Source organism: Budorcas taxicolor, chromosome 4 (genome assembly GCF_023091745.1).
Source record: "Budorcas taxicolor isolate Tak-1 chromosome 4, Takin1.1, whole genome shotgun sequence".
Classification (NCBI taxonomy): domain Eukaryota; kingdom Metazoa; phylum Chordata; class Mammalia; order Artiodactyla; family Bovidae; genus Budorcas; species Budorcas taxicolor.
In genome coordinates this window covers 38,744,978-38,772,238 of record NC_068913.1, presented here as the reverse complement: position 1 = coordinate 38,772,238, position 27,261 = coordinate 38,744,978, and positions in this window count along the sequence as shown.

Here is a 27,261-nt window from a genome sequence, read left to right as displayed (position 1 = left end):
ATGCTCTAAGCCGTAAAATTATACAGTTTTGTATATCAATTATATTATATCTCAATACAGCTAGCAGAAAGAAAAGATTTGTATCTAATTGCCTACTCAACCTTCTTTCCACATCTCCTGTAGACATATCAAACTGAACAGTTTCAAAACTTAACTACTGACCTTTCCTCAAAATTCTGCTTCCTGCCAGTATTTCAGTGACCAGAGGAAAACCATGTGATTTATCATTCAAACTAAGTACTTTCAAAGTAAAAGCTGTACTATATTGGATTACAGGCTCAAATTGAGATGGAAGAATCTGGAATGTAGAGCCACCCAAGAAATACTCAGGTTAAAACAAACAAGCACACAAACTAACAGAGAAACCGCCTTGGAGTCACCTCTGACTCCTTTCTTTCTCTTAAATAGCTACCATTCAGTTCTTCCAATTCTCATGCTTCTGTGCCAACTGTCTCCCAATTTCATTCAAAGTCAAAGCCAAAATCTTTAACACGACTTATACAATGCACATTCCAGCTTCCTTCACATTTCTACTGTGTTTCTTACCTTTCTTTTGCCCACTCAGATTGCCCCAGCTGCCATGATTTCCCTCCCTTAGCATCTTTGCTCCATTGTCTACCATATCTTCTAGATATCTTTTTGGTTTGCTCTCTCAGCACTAGAAAGGTTTACTGAATGGGTTCTTGTTGCTTCATTGATATCCTCTCAAGGAGAACAACAACCCCTTAAAAAAAAAAAAACAAACAACTATAATATTGTAAAGTAATTAGTCTCCAATTAAAATAGATTAATTTAAAAATTGCATATGATTCCTCAACATCCCTCCTGACATTCCTCACAACTTGTTAACATGCTATATAATTTACTCATAGATGTTTTATTTTATTATCAGTTACCACCTGATAAATGCAAGTTCTGTTTGTTTGTCAATATATTTCAGGTGTCCAATGTGATCCCTTATGTAGAGTAGATGCTACTTATTTATAAATAAAAGAATTAATAAAAGAATTAATGAATTGCATTGATCAAATCTAGGTATAGTGATTATGAGATTTTTTAAATTATATAAATATTCTTTAATTTTTGAGCAAATATTTGTTGGGTGTTTTAATCCTATAGTTAATGTTTCAATATGTGAATGCTATTTACATTTTACGCAACATTTGTATTTTCTTTACATTTTAAGAAACATATGTATTTTCTTTAGGAAAGCTTTCTGATGTTTGTTTTTGTCACATACTTATTCTCTGTGCCTGAAATTATTAGCAATTCTTAGAGAAAAGTGAAAGATGTAAGCAATCTGTTACATGCTGCTTCCAGTTTGACAGTTCTGTCAGCCCTGTGATTTGCAGTCCTGTACATGTTTTGATTTCTTGAAATCACATGTCAAACCATTTTTGCTTTTACCACTTGGTATAAAATTAAAAATAATTGTCTCAAACATACATTAGTTTTAAGAACATAAAACTGCTATATCTTTAAATAGAACCTTATTACTTATTTTGTGGTTGTAAATAAATATTGTCCTAATCTCTCTCAATGTGATGAGGCTGTGATATGCCCTTATCATAGCAACTGCTGTTACTTTGTAACAGATTGACTACCATGGAAATTAATTTCTTAGTCATCATTTTAAATATAATCTCTTCTGAAAATATTTCTTGGCTCTGATTAAAATGTACTAGAGTCAGGTATTTACCCTGCAGAAGGAAAACTAATTATTCATTTTATTAAAAAGTGAAAATGATGTAGGATTTACAACGCTTTTTAAAAATCCTTTAAAAATTTACTTAAAAATAACAATGTTCTTAAAATTTAGTTTTAGGTAAAGTGTGTCTTGAAAAGATTACTAAAGAAATTATTTAAACTAATCAAGAAACAAATAATGTGTTTATATATTTTTCTTATTATGTTACCCTTAATCAATCTTATTAAGAAATAGAACAATTTATTATTTACATTTTACAACAGAGGTAGACAGCTATGATGCTTTAGGTTAATTATATATTTTTGGTTCTGATAGCAGTTTGTGCTTAACTTTATCAAACTGAATGGGCATTCTGGTTATCAGAGTTTTTTTCCAACTAAACGGCAAACTCCCAAATACATAACCATTGAATACATTTAAAAAGTAAGACCCTTATTTATCTACTGTTGCTAAGTTGCTAAGTTGCTTCAGTCATGTCCAACTCTGTGTGACCCCATAGACGGCAGCCCACCATCCTCCCCTGTCCCTGGGATTCTCCAGGCAAGAACACTGGAGTGGGTTGCCATTTCCTTCTCCAATGCATGAAAGTGAAAAGTGAAAGTGAAGTCGCTCAGTCGTGTCTGACTCTTAGTGACCCCATGGACTGCAGCCTACTAGGCTCCTCCATCCATGGGATTTTCCAGGCAAGAGTACTGGAATGGGGTGCCATTGCCTTCTCCAATTTATCTACTGTATATGCTTAAAATTACTAGGTAAGTCAATGCACAGTATTTTTATAATGTGTATATTGGGAATCATGAAAATATACTTATCAAATGCCAAACCCAGCAGAAAATATGTACATCCACAAATACATGCACAAAAATTTCCCAAGAAATCTGAGTGATAGAGGCCTTGACAAAAGAACATTAACTGTTACAATGGTCACAAAATTTATTTTTTGGTGAAGTGTGGCTTGAAAATGTTACTAAAGAAGATATTAAAACTAATGAAGAAACAAATAATGTGTATATATATTATTATGTTACCCTTAACCAATGTTATTAAGAAATAAAAAAATTATTATTTATAAGAGTTGAGTTATTTAAACTTGAGTGTTATAAAATACACACTTGCTTAAAACTCAACATTCAGAAAACTAAGATCATGACACCTGGGTCCAACACTTCATGACAAATAGATGGGGAAAAATAGAAACAATGATAGGTTGTTTTTTTTTTTTCCCTTGGGCTCATAAATCACTGCAGACAGTGACTACAGCCATGAAATTAGACACTTGATTCTTGGAAGATAGGCTATGACAAACAAGGACAGTGTATTAAAAAGCAGAGACATCACTTTGCTGACAAATGTCCATATAGTCAAAGTTATGATTTCTCCAGTAATCATATATAGATGTGAAAATTGAACCATAAAGAAGGCTCAGTGCCAAAGAATTGATGCTTCCAAACTGCAGTGTTGGAGAAGACTCTTGAGAGCCCCTTGGATAGGAAGGAGATCAAAGCAGTCAGTCCTAAGGGAGATCAGCCCTGACACTTCTTTGGAAGGACTAATGCTGAAGCTCCAATACTTTGGCCACCTGGTGTGAAGAGCTGATTCATTGGAAAAGATCCTGATGCTGGGAAAGATTGAAGGCAGAAGAAAGAAGGGGCTCATAGACAGTGAGATGTCTGGATGGCATCATTAACTCAATGGACATGAGTTTGAGCAAACCCTGGGAGACAGCAAAGAACAAGGAAGCCTGGTGTGTTGCTGTCCATGGAGTTGCAAAGAGTCGGACACAACTGAGCAACTGAACAAAATTAATTTTAAAATGATTTTAACTCACTTCTCTAATTCTTACTATCAACAATAAACCTTGAAAGATGAAAATACATAGTAAATAGCTACATTCTACTTCTAGTAAAATCATCCAGCAAAATACTAGGTGATTTTACTTCACTATGATGGCTTAATAATCAGAAAATATGTTTTTGACTTCTGGTTATTGTTATACTTAATGAGTATGAAGTTTTATGTAGTTTTCTGAGGATAGCCTATAAATTTCCAAAAGATAACATTGTACCTTTTTCCTCATGTGGAAAGTTCATTTGAGTGTATGATATATACATAGTTACACAGTTACAAAAGAGTGCTAAGGAACAATTTTGAAACAAATGATGACAATAAAAAGGACAATATTTTCTTCAGCTGTATTTATTCAGTGATATCAAAATTAAACTTAATATCAGGCAATGTTTTTGGCTAAGAAAAAGAATTACATTAAAAATGGGCAAAATTAAGTTATTAAGTTTGGAACACTTATTTAGCATCTAAAAATGCCTTTATGTTTTGAATTTTGTTACTTGGTGCAAAACATTTTAAAAATTTGACAATGGCGTGAAAACTTAATAATATGAGAAATGGTGAATTTGATAAAGTAAAATATAACTTATTCTATAATTTAAACTTTGCAAAATAATATTTGTAAGTTTAAGAAAATTACACTATTTTTTTTAAAGTTTGGTTGTTAAAAGCAGTGTTTCATTAAATTATATAGCTTTTCAATTACTCAGTATTTAAAATAAATGAAGCTTAATTAGTGATCAAACTTTATTCCAATTTTAATTATTAATAAGAAATTAAAATACACTTTAATGTAATATAATATACTTATTTAACTTATGCTAATAAAAGTTGTTAATAAATGGTGATATAAATCTGATCTCTGAATTATCCCAGACTATTTTATCCAGTAACCAATTCTGATCTCATAAAAGTTTGCCAACTCTAAATTTCCTAGATGCATTATTCTATTACATGGCTATCATTTTGGTCTTTCATAAGAAATAGTTCCATGTTCTTTATAGTATCCAAATTTCAACAGGTTAATCATATGTACCACAGGAGAGTAGAGTCTACAATTTGATGAAGAATATTTCTCACTTGGGAATGAGATCAATGAGCAGTATACATGGTAATGTGAACCCAGAACCATTCAGTAAGAGAAATTTTTTGTTAAATTTCATATTTAGAATAGGGAAGTATCTCAGAATGATTTATCAAAGCTAACAGCAGCCAAGCTACTTGTAATGTTTATTATATTTATACTATGCCAGATGTTTTACTAGAAGAAAGATCATTTGGTTGATCAATCATTTTTATTCCCTTGAAGAATAAAATCAGTTCACTTCTGCATATAAATTTTTAGTATGGAAAATTGACAAATTATGAGTTAGGAATTCCTGTGCTATGAAAAATCTGTGAACTTTGAAAAAAAATCTTTCAGCTAGTTAAATACTACATTTTTCTATGGGAATATAAACATGATGAGTAAATATTATTATTTTAAAAATATATAATTCTTTTGCAATGTTTTATAGAATATACTACAATGACATGCTTCAAATTCATTTTCTTAATGATAATCAAACAGTGAGCTGGATTCAAACAAAATATATTTTGATAATCAACAAATTTCAAATAGCCAGGAATAGAGACATGTATATAAATTCAAAACGTGGGGTTTGAAGTCAGAATAACCTGGCTTCCTTCAATTATTATGTAATCTCAGGCAAATTTCCTAATATCTTGGAGCCTAATCTTCCATATTCATAAAGTAGTCATAGGCATAAGTCATCATAATGTTTTTACAGTTAAATAAGGGATGAATCCAAAGCCCAACATAGTCAACTAACTTAGCAAATTTCTTCTCCTTGTAATTTGACTAGCAAGTAAAAAAAAAAAAAAAAGCAGTAGGAAAACAAGCCTCTGAGTATAAGTAATTTTATTGTATCATTCAGCATTACTCAGAATTGGGCATTTTTCCCCCTGTGCCATCAAATTTTAATTGGGTTCCCTACTGGGAGCAAGAAAATTCCACTCATTTTAAATAATGCACTTGTTCAAAACCAATTCAAATAAGTACTTAAGCTAATTATTTTGCTGGAGTGGGGAATGGTAAACCACTCCAGTAATCTTTCCGTGAGAATTGTATGAAAAGGCAAAAAGACATGATACTGGAAGATGAGCCTGCCAGATTGGATGATGTCCCATAAGCTACTGAGGATAAACAGAAGGCAATTACTGATAGCTCCAGAAAGAATAGAGCAGCTGGACCAAAGCAGAAACCACGCTCAGCTGTGGGTGTGTCTGGTGGTGAAAGTCAAGTCCAGTGCTGTAGAGCACAATACTGCTTAGGAGCCTGGAATGTTAGGTCCACGAATCAGGGTAAATTGGATGTGGTCAAACAGGAGATGGCAAAAGTGAACGTAGACATCTTAGGAATCAGTGACATAAAATGGATAGGAATGGGCAAATTTAATTTAGATGACCATTATATCTATTACTGTGGGAACAAATCCCTTAGAAAAAATGGAGTAGCCCTTATAGTCAACAAAAGGGCCTGAAATGCAGCACCTGGGTGCAATCTCAAAAATGACAGAATGATCTTGGTTCATTTTCAAGGCAAACCATTCACATCACAGTAACCCAAGTCTATGTCTCAATTACTGATTCCAAAGAAGCTGAAGTCAAATGGTTCCATGAAGACTTACAAGACCTTCTAGACCTAACACTAAAAAAGATGTCCTTTTCATCATAGCGGATTGGAATGCAAAAGCAGGAAGTCAAGAGATACCTTGAGTAACAGGCAAGTTTGGCCTTGGAGTACAAAGTGAAGCAGGGAAAAGGCTAATGGAGTTTTGTCAAGAGAATGCACTGGTCATAGCAAACACCATTTTCCAACAACAAAAAAGACAACTCTATACATGGACATCACCAGATGGTAAATATCAAAATCATTTTGATTATATTCTTTGCAGCCAAAAATGAAAAAGCTCTATAGCATCAACAAGACCGGGTGCTGACTGGCTCAGATCATGGTAAGTTACTTCAGTCAGGCCTGACTCTGCAATCCTATGAACTGTATCCTGGCAGATTCCTCTGTCCATGGGATTATCCTCTGCTTACTGTGACATTGAGACTTAAATTGAAGAAAGTGGGGGAAACAACTAGGCCATTCAGGTATGACCTGACCATATCCCTTATGATCATAAAGTGGAGGTGATGAATCAGTTTAAGGGATTAGGTCTGATAGAGAGAGTGCCTGAAGAACTATGAACAGAGGTTTGTAGCATTGTACAGGAGGCAATGACTAAAGCAATCCCATGAAAAAGAAATGCAAGAAGGCAAAGTGATTGTCTGAGGAGGCCTTACAAATAACTGAGAAAAGAAGAGAAGCAAAAGGCAAGGAGAAATACTCAACTGAATGCAGAGTTTCAAGAAGAACAAATAGAGTTAAGAAGGAGTTTTTCAATGAACAATGTAAAAAAGTAAAGGAAAACAATAGAATGGGAAAGACTAGAGATCTTTTCAAGAAAATTGGAGTGATCAAGGGAACATTACATGCAAGAATGGGCACAATAAAGGACAGAAACAGTAAGGACCTAACAGAAGCAGAAGAGATTAAGAAGAGGTTGCAAGAATACACAGAAGAACTACACAAAAAAGTCTTAAAGACCCAGATAGCCACAATGGTGTGGTCACTCACCTAGAGTCAAATATCTGGGAGTGTGAAGTCAGGTAGGCCTTAGGAAGCATTACTGCAAACAAAGCTAGTAGCTAGTAAAGGTGATGGAATTCCAGCTGATCTATTTCAAATTCTAAAAGATGATGCTGTTAAAGTGCTGCCTCAATATGTCAGCAAATTTGGAAAACTCAGCAGTGGACATAGGACTGGAAAAGGTCAGTTTTCATTCCAATCCCAAAGAAGGGCAGTGACAAAGAATGTTCAAACTACCGTACAATTGCACTCATTTCACATGTTAGCAAGGTTATCCTAAAAATCCTTCAAGCTAGTCTTCAGCAGTATGTGAACTGAAAACTTCCAGATGTACAAGCTGGGTTTAGAAAAGGCAGAGGAAAGATCAAATTGCCAACTTTCATTGGATCATAGAGAATGCAAAGGAATTTCAGAAAATCATCTATTACACTTCTGCTTCATTGACTAGGTAAAAACCTTTGACTGTGTGGATCACAAACAATTGTGGAAAATTCTTGAAGAGATGAGAATACCAGACTACCTTAACTGTTCCCTGAGAAACCTGTATCCAGGCCAAGAAAAAGCAGTGAGAACATTATATGGAACAACTGACTGGTTGAAAATTGGGAAAGGAGTATGACAAGGCTGTATATTGTCAGCCTGCTTATTTAACTTATATGCAGAGTACACGATGCAAAATGCTGGGCTGGATGAGGCACAAGCTGGAATCAAGAAATATCAACAACCTCAGATAAGCAGATGATACCACTCTACTGGCAGAAAGTGAAGAGGAACTAAAAAGACTCTTTATGAGGTCAGTGAAAGAGGAGAGTGAAAAAAATGCTTAAAATGCAGCATTCAAATAACTAAGATCATGGAATTAAGTTCCATCACTTAATGCCAAATAGAAGGGGGAAGAGTGGAAGCAGTGATGGGTTTTATTTTCTTGGTCTCCAAAATCACAGAGGACTGTGACTGCAGCCATGAAATTAAAAGATACTTGCTTCTCAGAAGGAAAGTTATGACAAACCTAGAAAACATATTGAAAGCAAATATGTCATTTTGCTAACAAAGGTCCGTATAGTTAAAGCTGTTTCTTTCTAGTAGTCATGTATGGATGTGAGAGTCAGACCATAAAGAAGGCTGAGCACCAAAGAACTAATGCTTTCAAAATGTGGTGCTGGGAAAGACTCTTGAAAGTCCCTTGGACAGCAAGGAGATCAAACCAGTCAATCCTAAGGAAGATCCATCTTGAATATTCATTGGAAGGACTAATGCTGAAGCTGAAGTCCTAATACTTTGGCCAGAGTGGACTCATTGGAAAAGACCCTGATGCTGGGAAAGATTGAAGGCAAGGAAAAGATGGTGGCAGAGGATGAGATGGTTAGATAACATCATTGACTCAATGGACATGAGTTTGAGCAAACTCTGGGAGATTGTGAAAGACAGGGAAGCCTGGAGTGCTGCAGATCATGGGGTCAGTCAGACATGACTTAGCAACTGAACTCGGTATGGGTAGCAAGTCTCATTATAGAGTTTGTGTCTACAGCTCACTCTTTCTAGAAACCACACATCCTCACAACTTGGACATGGTCATGTCAGTCATGAATTACATAGGATGAGCTATTCTCTAGAATTTATACACTATATTACATGGGAGTAGAGCTCAGATCTACGATTATCAATTAGCATTTATGTCCTTAGTGCTTTAGAGAGACTGAAAATTCTTGAGAGACTCTGAGGTAAGTATTAACATAGTTCTGTGCTTTTTATGAAAACATGAAAAGAATATAATTCATATCCTTAAGGAACAAATTATCTTTTACTCATCTTTTTTTTTTTCCTCAACTGAATTGGATAGCATATCCTATGATTCAGGATATATTGCCAAATTTTCATTACAGCTTTCCCTGTTATGCATATTATTACCAAGATTTCAAGTATTTTATTAAGAAAGTTGAGATAGAAAATGCAAGATTTGGTTTAAAAAGAACAGAATATACACTGTCAATAGTAGGAGACTAGATGCCTAACTGGAAAAACTGATGTCAGCTTTTTCAGTGATTGAACTCCCAGTTGCCTAAGATCAAGAAACATTTTGTACTCTTATCACAGTTTCATTATTTTATACAAATTTAGCTTCCGTTCTTCCTAAAAATTTCTAAATATGGGGAGAGGCTTGGGGAGTCTCTTCCCTCAGGTTGAAAAGTTGCAAAAATGTCTCCTCTCACATCCACATTATCACCTCACTTCCTTTTAGGAAGCAATATGTCCTCAGAAACATCACATGGTTGGAATCAGTCAAATGTGGTTATGCTCTCTGTATCTTAATTTCACTGTCTACAGAGTGAGGTGAGTAATGCAAGCATTAAGGATTGTATTGAATATTCACTGCAGATTACTATACAAATAGTAGTATATAAAAAGAGGCTTCCCAGGTGGCTCAGTGGTAAAGAATCCACCTGCCAATGAAGGGGACATGAGTTCAATCTTCCTGGGTCAGAAAGATCCCCAGGAGGAAGAACGGGCAACCCACTCCAGTATTCTTTGTTGGAAAAATCCCATGGACAGAGAAGCCTGGTGGGCTAGAGTCCATAGCATTGCAAAGAGTCAGAAATGACTGAGCAACTAAGTACACACACACACACACAATATGCAAAGATGGTAAATATCACAGGTTCACAATTTCAAAATCAAAAATACTTTGAAAAATTTCAAAGTTTTTGTAGACTTTTGGAATTCATTTGACAATATTTAACCTGATTTGATATAAGGCTGCTTACAGAATGGGAGACGGCAATGGCACCCCACTCCAGTACTCTTGCCTGGAAAATCCCATGGACAGAGGAGCCTGTAGGCTGCAGTCTATGGGGTCGCTAAGAGTCGGACATGACTGAGTGACTTCACTTTCACTTTTCACTTTCATGCATTGGAGAAGGAAATGGCAACCCACTCCAGTGTTCTTGCCTGGAGAATCCCAGGGACGGGGGAGCCTGGTGGGCTGCCATCTATGGGGTTGCACAGAATCCGACACGACTGAAGCAACTTAGCAGCAGCAGCAGCAACAGAATGAATAATTTATTTTTCATTGTAGGCATTTTGATGAGTTTAATTACATATTATAGCCCCAGAGTCTAGAGGATACATGGCATAAGATACAGTATATGTGCCATTTAACTTTTTAAAATTTTCAAATCCTGAATTCCAAAAAACAACTAAAGTTTTTGAAAAATTATATAGACATATAATTAGTTATTAAATACAATTTAATTCTAGACTAAATTTCTATATAAAATATGAAATGGATACAGGCAGTAATAATATTAAGCTTTATATTGAACTTTCAAGATTTATATCAAAACACTTTTGACTTGATGTGACAAAATGATCCTTTTAAGTGGCAATTGGTAAAATTAGTATGACCTTTTCAAAGCTAAAGAAATTGAATTACAGAAAGCTATATTTAATTTAAGCAAAATTATGATAAAAACTAAGATCACAGTTGGGATCAAGAGTACTTAATTTACTTCCTTTGTGTTGAACTCCTTGATTAGAGCTCTTCCATTTTCAGCTCAGATACTTCTGGAAAAGATGTTTTGCAAAAGAATCTCATTGGCAACAAAAAAAATAGCAGACCATCTTTTCGACTTTTATATTTTTTCAGATTAAGGCACACAGCCTAAAATTTAAAATGTTTTAACTTCTCTATCCTATTTGCAATTTTTCATACAAATATGCTATAGCACATAGTTTGGAAAATATATGCATATGCAAGAAAACAAACACTCATATACAAATCTATACAACAATGCTTGTTAGCCATCTAGTGGCTTCTAAACAAAATTCATGGCAAAAGTAGAAATTACTATCTTACTACCACTACAGAATACTTATTGTTTATATTATATAGCATTTTAAAAATATTTATATAAAACCATTTAGATATATTTTGAAGTCAAGCCTCATTTAGCAAATTTTGCTTTCAATTTTTTATGAACTCTAGCTACTCATTTTACTCTTATTAACAAAATTTGAGCTACTTGCTATTTTAACTTAGTTTTACTCCTTACTGAAGTCTATGACAGTGGTAAAACAAAAGTTTTGCCCTGTTTTCTTATGCTAAAAACCTTGCCTTTCTACCACAGTACTGCTGTAGAATTGAAGAACCTTATAGGCTATGTTTTGTATATGTATAAGAGGACAGTAAAATGTAGTCATAATTTGGAATTTATATACTTTCTCATAATCAAACTTCTTATCTTTGTGTATGTATGATCAGTCGCTAAGTTGCATCTGACTCTTTGCAGCCCCAGACTTCCCGGTCCTTCATAGAGTCTTATTTACTGTGAAGTTTTATTTATTTTATAACATCCAACAGCAAAAGGCATGTTGAAATATCAAACATGTTGATTTGATATCTTGAAATGTATTGGAATTATTTTCCATTTTGGAGCCCTTATTCTATTTATGAGTTCTTGGATTTGCCTATGTAAGGTATTTTCAGTCTCATTTATCTCTTATTTTACATTTTGTTAGATTTTGTGAATGTGTATATGTGCACTTTAAAACTTGTGAGGCTTATGTATTCAGATGGAAGAATTAAATTGCTGTACATTCAATTTTACTTTCCTTAAAGGTTTGCCATCCTTTACTCTTATATAATAGCTATCTTAATGCATAAAGGAAAATCTTATTATTAATAGCATCACATGTATCTGGATATACATTCCTCATTAATTGATGACATCAATTTCTTTTTTAAATTTAGTGGAGCAGAAAAGAAATTCCATAGCAAAAATATTTATATTTATTAATTTAAACCAATCTAGCAAAAGCTATTTTTTTATTCATTGCCAATTAGCTTTATAAAACATAACTGTCTAGTGTTGATTTATAAGTTCATTTATTCCTTAGCCACTATCCTTGCAGTTTTAAGGACTAGTGGGTCTATGTGCAGATCAAAAATAGTTGCCCCATCCCCTGGAGGCCTCTGGGTTCTATTCCTTTGGAGCTACACTGGTGTGACTAGCTCTATTTGGTCAAAGTCACTGAACTTCTTCCTCTTAAAAAGGGAACACAGACTCAGCTCTGCTGCAAACATTTAGATTCCAGATAAAAAATAACTAAAATCATAACGATATTTTGTCTCACCAAGTACCTATGTATAGACTGACCATTTATCTTATTGGTCATTTTATACATTATTATCTTTACCCACTGACATTTGACACCACCTCAGGATGGTAATCTTACTAAATCAGAATCAGAACTGAACACTTTTTATACCAATTTAAAATTTTTCATCTGAGTTAGAAAGTGCTTCGTTCTTATAAGTTTTCTAAATTCATATTAATCTATGTGAAGGGCTTTTTTATTCTCTAGAAATTTTGAGTTACAATGCATCTATTCTCTTATGGTAACAACTTGTTATAGAAGGATGCTCACTGATGATTTTTCCAGAATGTAAAGAAATGTATCTGATATCTTGAGGTTGTTTTTCCATTATTTTCTGGGATGTGATTAGATTATCAATACTCACTGAAAAACAGAAGTTAAATGAAGCTTCCTTTAAGCAGGTCTTTCTTTAGTGTCCTGTGGATATGATTTTTATTTTCCTTAATGGAAGTTTTCATCTTCATATCTCAGTTTAAATTAAATTTAAACACATAATTAAAAAAAAACTTTTAAAAGTTAAAAATCTTAATTACATATACTAGGGATTTTTACAAATTACTTAAATCTTTTTTATAAAGAACTTACATGTCATTTCTTGAAAGAATACTGCCAGTGAGCTAATTACATGAATTAGATATTTATACTTATGGTTTCCTGGCATCCAAATGGATAATTGGTGGAAATTATTTTGAGGATTCAGAAAATAGGAAATAAATTTAAAATTTAATGCCTCCTTCAGATAGAGCAGAATCTGGCAAGTGTTTACAGTCACAGATGAACAAAAGGATTTAGGAAATCAGATCCCTGTCTAGGAGAAATAAATATAAACTTAGAAAGTAACCTTTCCCTGCTTCTGCCAAAAAAGTGAGGCTCTTTAATCACAGAAACAGAAAATAATAAAAAAAGAGAATTTTCAGTGTATTCAGAATACTGTGGCAAGAGAAAAATAAAATTCCTATCCCTTTGAAAAGCATTGAAAATAGTTGGGACATAATTTACTCACTAATTATAGCTAGCTAATATTGGTGACATACTGATTGACAGAAGGCACAGATACAAGGTATTTGATACAATGTATTCCCACTGAGCTAATTAATGCACCTCCAGGCTTTAGTTATGGGCTCCGTTTTCAACAGAAGGAAAGATCCAGGCCTTCATATTCTTTGATTCCTCAATGCTCAAACATCTGAGTGCAAAGATGAGCATTAAGATTGGACAGAGTTGGCAGCACCTGTTACACATTCTCACATCCTCTAACATTAAATATAATAGTTTTAGAAACTCCCAAGTGTTAGAGTGACAGTTGGTAACAAACCATCAGTGCTGTCATTTGGGCATTAAAATAATCAAATGATTTTTTTACTTTAATTAGTTTGCTTTCCCTATTCTAATATCAAGTGAAATTTGGAATTTAAGAGAAATAATAACGAGCCATGTTAGCATCCGTCTGTTTTTCTCCTTGGTGAACTGAGCTGTTGGAAGCAGTTTCATTATTATTAATACAGCATAACTTTTTTTTTTACATGGAAAGTATGCATGTGTCATCTGAAATAATTATATTGGTGATGCCGGAAGATAGGAACTTTGATGTGTTAGGTGACATCCTGAGTGGATTCATGTGGAAGTCTAAATATAATCTTTTAACATTTGATTTGTACAGCGCTTGCTATTTCTAAGAAGGATATAATGTTTGGGTAGATGAGATAGGGCTGTGTCCACTGAGATCATTTTAGCATTAGCAGACTTCAGTTTTGGATTCCAGTTTCTCCACTCCCCAGGCAAGCAAATTAATGTCTCATTTTCCTTCTTTGTAAATTGGGAATGAAAAATCAGAGGTTGTTTTGAGGATTCAATTGGGTGCTGTACAGTGTTTAACCCTTTTACACAGTTCATGAGATTCTCATGGCAAGTGTACTGGGGTGGTTTTCCATTCTCTGCTCTAGTGGAACAACAGAGAATTGGCAGAATGCCAAAAAACTGATGCCTTTGAACTGTGATGCTGGAGAAGACTCCTGCAAGTCCCTTGGATAGCAAGAAGATCAAACCGGTCAATCTTAAAGGAGATCAATCCTGATTATTCACTGGAAGGACTGAAGCTAAAGCTGAAGCTTCAGTATTTTTGTCCTCTCATGCAAATAGATGATTCATGGGAAAAATCCCAAATGCTGGGAAAGATTGAGGACAGAAAGAGAAGAGAGCATCAGAGGATGAGACGGCTGGATGGCTTCACTGATGCAAAGAACATGAACTTGGGCAAACTCTGGGAGATGGTGAGGGAAGGGAGGCCTGGCATGCTGCAGTCCATGGGGTCACAAAGAGTTGGACAGGACTGGGCAACTGAACAATAACAAGAGTGCTTAACCCAAAGGCTAGCAAGTAACAAGTACTCAATAGGGTTTTTAATGCAATAATATTAATGTGATGATATTAAAAGTATTTTAAATAAATAATGCACTCATGATTAGCTATATTAGTACAATTACATAACAAAATAATAGAGTATATATTAGTTAATATTTTTATTTTATAATGAATGTCATAATATTCCTTTAAAATGTATTAACTATAATGTGTATTTCATACTACAACAAACATAATAAATATGTAAAAAGTAAGCTATCTGACAATTAAAAAGAAATGCTTCAATATTAGGATTTTTTTAACTAGGGATAAAGAACTAAATAAACTCTAAAACAGAGAAAAAATGCAAGAAGTTTAATACACAAAAAAATAGGTTTATAGTTTTATTTTCTAAAAATTAAATCATCCACTTATAATTTTAAAGAGATCACTTATTGATGACAATCTTTTAATAAGATGAATTTGTCATAAAAAAACTAAGGCAAAATACACTGTAACTTTTAAAATTTAACATTCATTAAAATACAAAAACTGAGAAACATTATAGATTTTAGGTCACAGGCACAGGTTAGTTAGAATGTTTTCTTTCTTTTCTTGATTGTGATTGTGACTCTGGGAAATGCCAACACTGATGTTATGATAAGTTAGGAAGAGGTGTGCCAATATGGGGAAGGGTGAACTGCATTATAACTTGAAAACATTATGCTTAAGACCCTTTTATTTTGATCTACTATCACAAGATAATATGTTACTATCCCATGTAAGCATTCCTATTGAAAGGAGATCAGCTAATCAAACAACATAAAGATTTCAGGCTGATTGGCAATGTAAATAAATACCATCATAATGAAACCCTTTCAGGATTTGAATGCCACGAGCTCCAAATAATGAATAAAGTACACATACATGAGCATACACACACACACACACACACACACACACACACACACACACACACACACAATTAGGAAACTTTCAAATAAGAAGGCAAAATCTAGATGACCAAGGAAAACATTCTTCTTTTAGAGGAAAATATCATTTGTATCATAGAAAACTATAAAACACTGGTTAAAGAAATCAAAGAGGACACTAATAGATGGAGAAAATACCATGTTCATGGATCAGAAGAATCAATATAGTGAAAATGAGTATACCATCCAAAGCAATCTATAGATTCAATGCAATCCCTATCAAGACCAACGGTATTTTTCACAGAGCTAAAACAAATAAGTTCACAATTTGTATGGAAATACAAAAACCTTGAATAGCCAAAGCAATCTTGAGAAAGAAGAATGGACCTGGAGGAATCAACCTGCCTGACTTCAGGCTCTACTACAAAGCCACACTTATCAAGACAGTATGGTACTGGCACAAAGACAGAAATATAGATCAATGGAACAAAATAGAAAGCCCAGAGATAAATCCACGCACCTATGGACACCTTATATTTGACAAAGGAGGCAAGAATATACAATGGAGAAAAGACAATCACTTTAACAAGTGGTGCTGGGAAAACTGGTCAACCACTTGTAAAAGAATGAAACTAGAACACTTTCTAACACCATACACAAAAATAAACTCAAAATGGATTAAAGATCTAAACATAAGACCAGAAACTATAAAACTCTTAGAGGAGAACATAGGCAAAACACTCTCCGACATAAATCACAGCAGGATCCTCTATGACCCATTTCCCAGAATATTGGAAATAAAAGCAAAAATAAACAAGTGGGACCTAATTAAAATTAAAAGCTTCTGAACAACAAAGGAAACTCTAAGCAAGGTGAAAAGACAGCCTTCAGAATGGGAGAAAATAATAGCAAATGAAGCAACTGACAAACAACTAATCTCAAAAATATACAAGCAACTCCTGCAAATCAATTCCAGAAAAATAAATGACCCAATTAAAAAATGGGCCAAAGAACTAAACAGACATTTCTCCAAAAAAGACATACAGATGGCTAACAAATGATGAAAAGATGCTCAACATCACTCATTATCAGAGAAATGCAAATCAAAACCACAATGAGGTACCATTTCATGCCAGTCAGAATGGCTGTGATCCAAAAGTCTACAACCAATAAATGCTGGAGAGGCTGTGGAGAAAAGGGAACTCTCTTACACTGTTGGTGGGAATGCAAACTAGTACAGCCACTATGGAGAACAGTGTGGAGATTCCTTTAAAAACTGGAAATAGAACTGCCTTATGACTCAGGAATCCCACTGCTGGGCATACACAATAAGGAAACCAGAATTGAAAGAGACATGTGTACCCCAATGTTCATCACAGCATTGTTTATAATAGCCAGGACATGGAAGCAACCTAGATGTCCATCAACAGATGGATGGATAAGAAAGCTGTCGTACATATACACAAAGGAGTATTACTCAGCCATTAAAAAGAATACATTTGAATCAGTTCTAATGAGGTGATGAAACTGGATTCTATTATACAGAGTGAAGTAAGCCAGAAAGAAAAACACCAATACAGTATACTAATGCATATATATGGAATTTAGAAAGATGGTAATGATAACCCTGTATGCGAGACAGCAAAAGAGACACAGATGTATAAAACAGTCTTTTGGACTCTGTAGGAGAGGGTGAGGGTGGGATGATTTGGGGGAATGTCATGGAAACATGTATAATATCATATAAGAAACTAATCACCAGTCCAGGTTTGATACAGGATCCTTGGGGCTGGTACACTGGGATGACCCAGAGGGATGGTACGGGGAGGGAGATGGGAGGGGGGTTCAGGATGAGGAACACGTGTATGCTTGTGGCAGATTCATGTTGATGTGTGGCATAACCTACAATATTGCAAAGTAATTACCCTCCAATTAAAATAAATAAATTAAAAAAATAAAACAAAAAAGCTAATCAATGTATGGGCTAAGTATATTTCAGGACATAGTCACAACAAAATGAATAGAACTAGAACATAATTGATAGATCTAAAAATTATAGCAAACAACCCAGTCTTCTACTTATGAAAATCCATAATTAAATGTCATATTCTAACATTGTGATGTTAATTTTACTGTATATATTTATTATACTATACTGTATGATTATATTATGCCTTTTATTTCATTTTTCTTGCTTCAGCTAAAATTTTAATTGCTGGATCACAGGAATCATTTGTGTATTCTTTTGTATTATTCACATGAGCTAAACATCAGCTGTACATCTAGTATCAAATACATATTTATTGAATGAAATATGTACATAATGTTTCATCAGGCTATATATTACACAGGAAATAAAACAAGTATATTGCACAAATATGGTGCATCATTTGTTTTAGTAACCAGAAGAGTGTCATGTAAACAGGCAGCTTAAAAAACTAATGATATTTATATAGCAACATGTTAGAATTCTTACTTCTAAATAAATGTTATAGAAGGAAACATCTATTTAAACCATAGATAATAATCCTTGTTCTATATGTTGTGATTTATAATAAATATATTATAGCAATAAAGTTTTCCAAATATGTGGCAGCATCAAATTGTAATGGTAATAAAAATGTTTTTCAAAGCTCTTTTGAAAGTATGCATGGCTCATTACACTCTTTGAGAATTGTTAATTGATATGAGTCATTATGAAAATTTGACAGATGGAAAAATAAAAGACTCAGAGAAAAAGACTCTGATGCTGGGAGGGATTGGGGGCAGGAGGAAAAGGGAACGACAGAGGATGAGATGGCTGGATCACTAACTCAATGGACGTGAGTTTGAGTGAACTCCGGGAGATGGTGATGGACAGGGAGGCCTGGCGTGCTGCAATTCATGGGGTTGCAAAGAGTCGGACATGACTGAGCGACTGAACTGAACTGAACTGAACTGATATCCTTCTAACTTTCTGTCTATTCACTCCATTAATTTTTGAGAGTTTGATATTAAAACCAACTAAAAATCTTAATTTACCTACTAAAAATAATTGTAATATATAGAAGAACTATATTTATCTTTGTTCTGTATTTTCTAAGTCCCCTGTAAATGTGTTATCATACTTTCATAATTTAAAAAATAAAAAAGAAAGAACTCCCCCCAAAATGAAGTGTATTTTTTTTAATAGTTGGGTAATTCATGATATTGTATAGTGGTAATCATGATATTTGTATTTATTTTCATAACTGTCTTGAGGATCAAATATTTTGGTTTTCATAGAGGTTTAAATATTTCAGATTCCTTCACTTTTCTAAAGCTATATGTTGGGACTTAGAAGCAGAGTCAATGTCTGTTGTTCACTGCTGGATTCCTATCAGTTAGGATTGAAGCCAGGACACTGCAAACACTTGACCAGTAGTTATGAATTCATGCATGCTGTCCTCTGCCACTGACTTTAACTTTCAAGAATACTACTTTTTAATATTATATAGTAATAATACCTATCTACATAATTTTGTTTAGAGGACTGCCATGTTTTGTGCTTGGCATGGTTTCGCCAAGCCTTCTCCCTCTCTGATTAAATAAGTTTTAGATATTAAATGCTTAATAAAAGATAGGAGTAAAAGTAAATAAAATATTACCTTCAAAGTAATTAATATGTCTACCTTTTTCTTAGCTTAAGTAACACTTTAGTAAAGGGGAGTTTATGTCTTTTTTAAATTGTTATTTTATTGTGTTGCTAGAGTTGCTTATAGATTATCTATAATTAATTATTAATTCAACTATGTTTATAAGCAAAATGCTGTCTTCTAAATCTATTATCGTTGGTATTGAAAAGGATTTGGTAAAGTTAATGTAACATTACCTCTTGTCTTGACAAAGAAATGTCACTCCTGCCCTAGAGGTATTTAAATGTACCCTGAATAAAAAGTCTCTTCAGTGTTTCCATGTTATCATCACAAATAACTAGTTCAGCATTTATAGTTATCAGCATTATGAAAATAGCCAAGAGGGCTAATTAGCTTATGTGGAAAATGTAAATGCAGAAAGATTGATAAGCTCCTTTGTAAACTAAATTTTAGCCATCATTACACTACAAGTGGTGAGGCTCAAATATGTATTGAACTTTTGCCAGGCCACATCTGTCAATTATCTATATATTTTATGTCCTTACGTTTTATTGAGTTGTATCACAAGCCTTTTGAGTAGGATTTCTGTCTTGGTAATTAGCATGGACTACCTGGTTTAAAATCCACTACCTGCAATATTTAGAGAAAACTGTGAAAGAGTAGCAGCTTCAAATAAGAAGAGCAGTATAATTCACTGAGTGGACTCTGAAGCTGGACTCAATGTGCATAATGCACTTCAGGAATATAATTTCTCCCACACTTTGGCCTCTCAGTTTGCTGAATTCTTTTTCTGCAGTAATATTATCTTCCAACCTGTTTCAGCTGTATAGTATCACAGTGACACTACAGTGTTCAACATGGTAGACACATGGATATTCATATTTAATTAAAATTGTATTCAATGTACAATTAAAATTTCATTCCTCAGTTGCACTAAACACATTTCAAGGGTTCAATATCTATGTGTGCCTAATAGCCATTGCATTGCGCAGTTCTTATATAGAACATTTCTATCATCACAGAAAATTTCACTGGCTAGTACTGCTATAGACATTGCATTCAGTAACTACAATCTTGCCCCATGCTCAGCTGCATGCTTTGTACTTTTATCAATGCCTCCTATATTTTCAGCTCACTCTTTGTTTTATTATGACTTCAAAAATATTTTAATTCTATCAGTTACTCTAATTCATCAATTTCCAAACTTTTAAATCTCAGGAACACTTTATATTTTAAAAAACTTCTGAGGGTACCAGAAAGCTTTTCTTTATGTTGCTGTCTACTGTTTTTTGTTGTAGCATAAGTAAAAAAATAAAATAATTTAAATGTTTATTAACAATATAAATATAACTTTTAACAACAATTGGGAAAACTGTTGTATTTCCCAAGCAAAAATAAACTTTAAGAGAAAAGTAACACAGTTTTGAAAATCTCTTTAAAAGAATGCAGATGGATTCTCCTATGGATTCTCCTATGTTTCTGTCATTAGGTTTTAACATATACATCAGGAATTTCTATAAAACTCCACTGTAGATCTTTGAGAACATAAGAGTGAAAAGACAAGTAGCATGTTAGTAGTATAATGAAAACAGTTGGGATTCCTTGAAAAGATCTTGGAGTACCACGAGGGGTGTCCAAACCACACACTGAGAACTACCATTCGAGATGCTACCATCTTTTCCTTGTTCCTTACTGCATGAGATCCTCTACCCCCTTTTAGCCAATTTAATACTCCTTTACATACAAAAATAATTATATTACCTAGATTTCTTTATCACACTTGTTTTAGCCACAACCATGGTTAAATACGTTTCTGCCCTATTCCACAACTGCTTCTGTGAAGATTAAAGCTGGGGAAAAGACACTTGATCATGTGGACTGATCTCATTTCATGCCCTTTAACCTCAAAAGGACTCTCAGTATTGCCAGATACTAATACTATGCATCATAAACTCTTAAATGTCTATTTGCTAGTTTCCCCTTTAACCTTTCGGTTCAGTTCAGTCACTCAGTTGTGTCCAACTCTTTGCGAACCCGTGGAATGCAGCAGGCCAGGCTTCCCTGCCCATTACCAACCCCGGAAACTTACTCAAACTCTTGTCCATCAAGTTGGTGATGCCATTCAATCATCTCATCCTCTGTCGTCCCCTTCTTCTCCTGTCTTCCATCTTTCCCAACATCAGGGTCTTTTCCAATGAGTCTGTTTTTCACATGGCCAAAGCATTGGAGTTTCAGCTTCAGCATCAGTCCTTCCAATGAATATTCAGGACTGATTTCCTTTAGGATTGACTGGTTGGACCTCCTTGCAGTCCAAGAGACTCTCAAGAGTCTTCTTCAACACCACAGTTTAACCCTTAACTCTCCAAATTTCTTCCCTTATATGCACTCTCAGTCAACAACCTCCAACCTCATTGAGGAAGGCAAGCGTTCAGGGAACTTCCACAGACTCACACCAGCTATTGTACCTCCTTCAGCATTTATCTATTCATATGTGATCTCTGCTGCTATCGAAGACTATGGAAGAGCACTCCACAAGCCTGTCTAAAGTCAATGGTTCTGTGGGCACACAGGTACTATCCTCTCTCCTCTACAACAATAATTCTTCCCTTTCCCTTTGACATCATCAATATTCTTCTTTATTGGCACATTCTCATCACCATCAACACAAGCTGCTAAGTTCTTTCTGTTGATCCCATTTACACGTAGCTACTTATCTAGTAAAAATGTTCAGAAAGTCACATATAAGCCCTTTTTCCAAATTCACTTTTCAATTCATTCTTAAACATACTCTAATCAAGCCTTTCCCCCTATCATCTCAGAAACTGCTTCTGTCAATTGCCAAAACCAACAGTTAGTTTCCAGTTCTCCCTATGGTTGGTTTACCAAAGTATTTGACATAATCGATTACCTTTTCCCTTTGGATGTGTCAAGGGAGTGTGTGATTTCCTCAGTTCTGTCTCATCACAACAAAAATTTGAAGCGATGGATCAGCATTACAGCTCATGGACAGACCAGTGCCACAGTTCTCAGATGGACCAGTGTTACAGCTCCGTGTTACAGCTCAGTTTTGTTTAGAAAATAAAGGAAAATACATCCTCGAGGCACGAGGGCATGACGACCCAAAAGACGCGAAGAGAAGAGCAAGAGACCCCGGCCCTTTGAGGGGCCAGCCTTATGTAAATTGGGCTAGCCAGCAGTGCTGTTTGTTCTACCTGAGGTCCTCACTCTGGTCCGCGGACCTTCCAATGTCCTGTTTTCGTGGGCTTTTCCCTTCCTTGTCTTTTAGCCACCGCCATTCTGGAATCCTTTTCCTATTCTACCTAACAGATGCATACCTTTTCTTGGCTTTCAGGACACTGCTGTCCTATGCTGCTTCCTCAGCTTCTATCTGATCTCTTAATTTTAGAGCATGTAGATCCCACAGTCCTTCACCTTCTTCTCTCTATCTGTACTTCCTATTTTGGTGATCTTATGCAGATTTTAACATCACCTCTATGCTGGTAATTTCCAAATTAAAATCTTCAAGCCAAATCTCTCTGTTAAACACTAGATTTGTATAGCCAAACACACACTCTCTTCACATTTCCACTTAGAGGTCAGATAGATAAGTTGCATTAATTTTTAATTATGATCTCTATCTACAGAATTTCTCCTCTTGGTAGTTAGCAAAATTTTCCCTAGCAGTGCTCAGGGCAAAGACAGGATCCTCATCAATGGCTTCCTTTGTCTTCATCCCTCTTTCAGTCCATCATCAAACCCTGCCTGTTACCTCTGCGAAAATGTGGCTAAGAAACGGAACGTTAATGACTGAGAAACTTAGTGTGGCTAAGAAAGTGAACTTTAAATGTTACTTAATTCAAATTAAGTTAAATTAATAGTCACCTGTGACTGATAACTGCCATAGTAGCACAGATCTAGACCAACTACTAAGATTATAAGCGTTAAGTATTGGGGGAAAATAACCGATGATAATAGCAAACACATATAAAAGAACGTAAGACAGGAAAGAAGAAAGAATATAAACTTGTCAAGATGAAGAGAATGCGAAAGGATCCTTGGGTGCTAGGCTCATGTATATGTTGCACGTGCTTGGCACAGAATAAGTACTAAGTATATACTGAGTGAATGTTGCCATTAATGGTTTTATATGTTATGCCTTCAATTAGTAGACCATTAGACAAGTTAAGATTGTGTATACTTTTTGTATTTTGTGTGTGTGTGTGTGGTTTCTCTTTTGTTTCTACTATTTTCAAATCCAAAGAATTAATGTTTTATGTCAAAACTTAGAAAAATAGCATCAGTCTTTATCATTGTTCGCAAAAATGTTTTAGGTGGTTTTATGTTCCTTATCATTTTCTTAACGTGCAATCCTTTGCATATGAAGTAAGATGTGGTTTACGTGATAAAGTTATTTGCTGCTGACTTTTAGGATTGCAATTATCCACAATCAGACAGAGAATGTGTTCTCAATCACTGGAGAGGGACCAAGTTTCTTTATATATTATTTAGATGATCTTAAGTCTCTGGATATATTACAGATTAAATACATTTTCTCTAAAAAAAATACTGCTGTCAATAGAACTTGTTACTTCCTGTGGCTATACCAATACATTAATTTCTAGTACTTAGAAGGATCTAAGTTTCCTAAAGTCTTCTGTTGGTTAAGTATGATGCATTTTACTTTAAGGGATATCTGCCAGAATAAAAGCCATATATAAAAAAGTACTTGTACTGTCTTAAAACTTTGCTTGTTGACTGCCTAAAAGAAAAGCAAATAGTAAATACTTAAGGAAGATTCTGTTATTTCATTCACTGATATAGTTAATTCATGAAAAAACTCTTTTCTCTGTGTGATAGCATTAAGAACTGCTTTATAGGGATACAGTTATAAATATCAGAATTATAATTAATAATTATATTAATTATTATAATATTAATTATATATTATTAATATTAATATTATTATTATTATTATTAATTATAGGTCACAAAATGTGTACCTTTTACCAAAATAAGAATTTTCAATAATGGTCTGTAATGATCTATGCTCTAGAATAATGTATATTAGTTGTTATAGTGTGTTTTTTCTTCTTTACTGATTTTTATCAAGTGAGTCAGACACGACTGAAGTGACTTAGCAGCAGCAGCAGCATACTTCTCTGCTTAAATCTGAATGTTTATAATTCAAAATTGTATGGGGAAAAAGCTTAAAATAAATGTTTAAAATTCAACAAATTTTGGAGAAAATAGTCTATATTTTTTTATTTTACTTTTAGGCAAGCCTGCCCTTTTCGCTCTCTGGAAAAGTGAGGATTCTGCTTTTTACATTATTGATCTATTAATCACATCTACCTAATATGTGTGTGTGTGTGTGTGTGTCTATTTATATCTACTTATGTTTGGTACTTTCTAAAGGAAAAAAAAATCAATCCAGAATATACTCTTTAACTATATTCAATATTATATCAGATGGAAGCAAAATGTGGATTATTCTCTCTTGGAAAATAAACAGAAACCACTTCTCTTAACATAAAATAAAAGCATCCTAAACATAAAATTTTAAGCTTCCGAAAAGTTTCTGCATGGACTATATCTTCTGGGATAAATTATCTTCTGGGGTAAATTATCCCTAAAAAAATGGAGTTAACTTGTATTAAGACAAAACCATGTTTTACTTTATAACATGCTAAAAACTTACCCTTCTTGTGAGCTAGCAATCTCCTCTTTATTCTTGCTCCTTTATGACTTTAAAGATTATTTTTAAAGTTCTAATATATACAGACTAATAGAATATTTTCACCTTTTCAATCTCATCATATTAGTTAAAAACAAATTTGATGTCAGTCTGTAACCCACGGTAAATAACTTCATTACATTTCTAGAAAAAAATGATCACAACCAAAGAATATGATCACACCATAACTGTGATCAGTGGATGTATCCCTAGAATTGAAGTTGATGTTATCGTGTTGCTAGGTTGATAAAACATTTACGAAACTAGGAGTCCTTCCTTGCTCTGGTGCATCATCTATGCAGGTGTAACCCTGCTCACACCCACACATGTTTATCTACTCACTTGTAAGAAATGTAGTCACTCTGGCTTAATTTAGATTTATCTGCAGAAGTTTTAAAAATAAATTGTAGTGCTTCAATATAACTTAAATGTTTGTAGGAAAAGTGCATAAGGTTTTTATTTAAAAACATTTGCTTTCAAATCCAAATAGGAATTTACCAGAAAGAACCTTATAGATTATCTAAATTATCTAAACTATTAAAAATTTGTAACATAGTGAATTAAGGAAACTTAGACACAAAGTACATGCAACTTTTTAACCAAAGCTGATGAAGGCAGATGAAAGTAAAACTAGGAGTGCTGGTTAGAATACATCCAGAATTTCACATTCAGTTAGATGCTCCTTTTAAAGCTGTGTTTATGAGCTAGAAAGCATTAGAAGACAGTGACAGGGAAAATGAGGATTCCAAATCAAATGAATTTATATATTAATTTCTTTATATACTTTCCCCTTGTTGTGGGCTTCCCCAAGGGCTGGGTAGATAAAGAATCTGCCTGCAATGCAGAGACACACGAGACTAACATTCAGTCCCTGGGTCAGGAAAATCCCCTGGAGAAGGATATGGCAACTCACACCAGTATTCTTGCTGGGATAATCCCCGGCAGGCTACACCCCATGTGGTCACAAAGAGTTGGACACGACGAAGTGACTAAGCACACACACCCTTATTTTATTCCACAATTGTTTTGAGGTAGATATATGTAGGTAGAAATTCAAAAAAAAATGAATTGTCAAGATCAAGAGCAAAATTAAAACATGCAATGATTACATAGTGACATAAGTTTTAATAACCATGTAGGATGTTTTGGACACATGGCCTCCTTTAGAGTTCTAGAGTTTCCTAAAATTCACTTAAGAAATATGGTTATTAATCTGACTCACATTGTTTCAAAAGGGGAAAAAATGCATGTGTATTACTCAGGTTCTTCCTGGCATTAAGCCTGAGAAAAATGACTCATGTGGTTCTTTATACTGGGAACACTGAGTAATGTCAAAGGCAATGTCCTCAACAACATTTCTCCAATAAGTAAAGTAACAGATTCCATATGGCGCTTACAGCATCCCATAGTGTAAGCCCAGGATGGAATACTGTGGAGAGCATTCCTTCAAGGAGCCAAGACCATGTTACATACACACAGAATTTTCTGCACATTAATTTGATTCAGAGATAAAACTTAACTATCAAAATATGGATGACTTCAGACCAAGACACTGGGCATGTTGAGGACATTTCGGTGGTGGGGAAGGAGGGTGGAGGAAGTTGTATGAGCTGTACAACTGAGTATTTGTTCATCTGTTTCCCCCAGTATTTGTGCCTGGGGCCAGGCTGCTTGCATTTAATTCTACCTGTGCTTCTTATTCCCTGCATAACTTAAACGAACAGTCAAAGCCCCCTGTACTCCTTGGGGGATCATGATATTTCTACTTCATAAAACTGTTGTGAGAATAGAAAGAGTAAACACGAGTTAAGTCCTGTGAAAGGAGCCTGGCATCCATCAGAGAATGCGTAACTGTTACTTTATCCTCAAAGCTGAGGGGCTAATACAAGAAGTGATAGCTTGTTCTGTTTGAGAGGTGGAATTAGGATAGATTCTGTCAATCCTCAGTGTTTAAGAGCTTGGTATTTGCTAATTTGCCCACTCACTAAAATTTATTTGTAAACTCAAAATTAATAATAGGGTGAGCCTCTTAATACATGCAGACATGTTCTGAGTGGCAAAATATGTGCCACCCATTCTGCATATTCTCCGCTGAAGCTAAACAAGGCAAAGCTCTGCCTTGTTTCAGCTTTTATACATCAAACTATGTCCTTTTCACTGTCTAGTTAGTACCTTCTCCACCCCCCTCCCCAATATTTTTGTGCTTTTTCTTTTTCTTGGTAGCTTTGCTGTTTAAA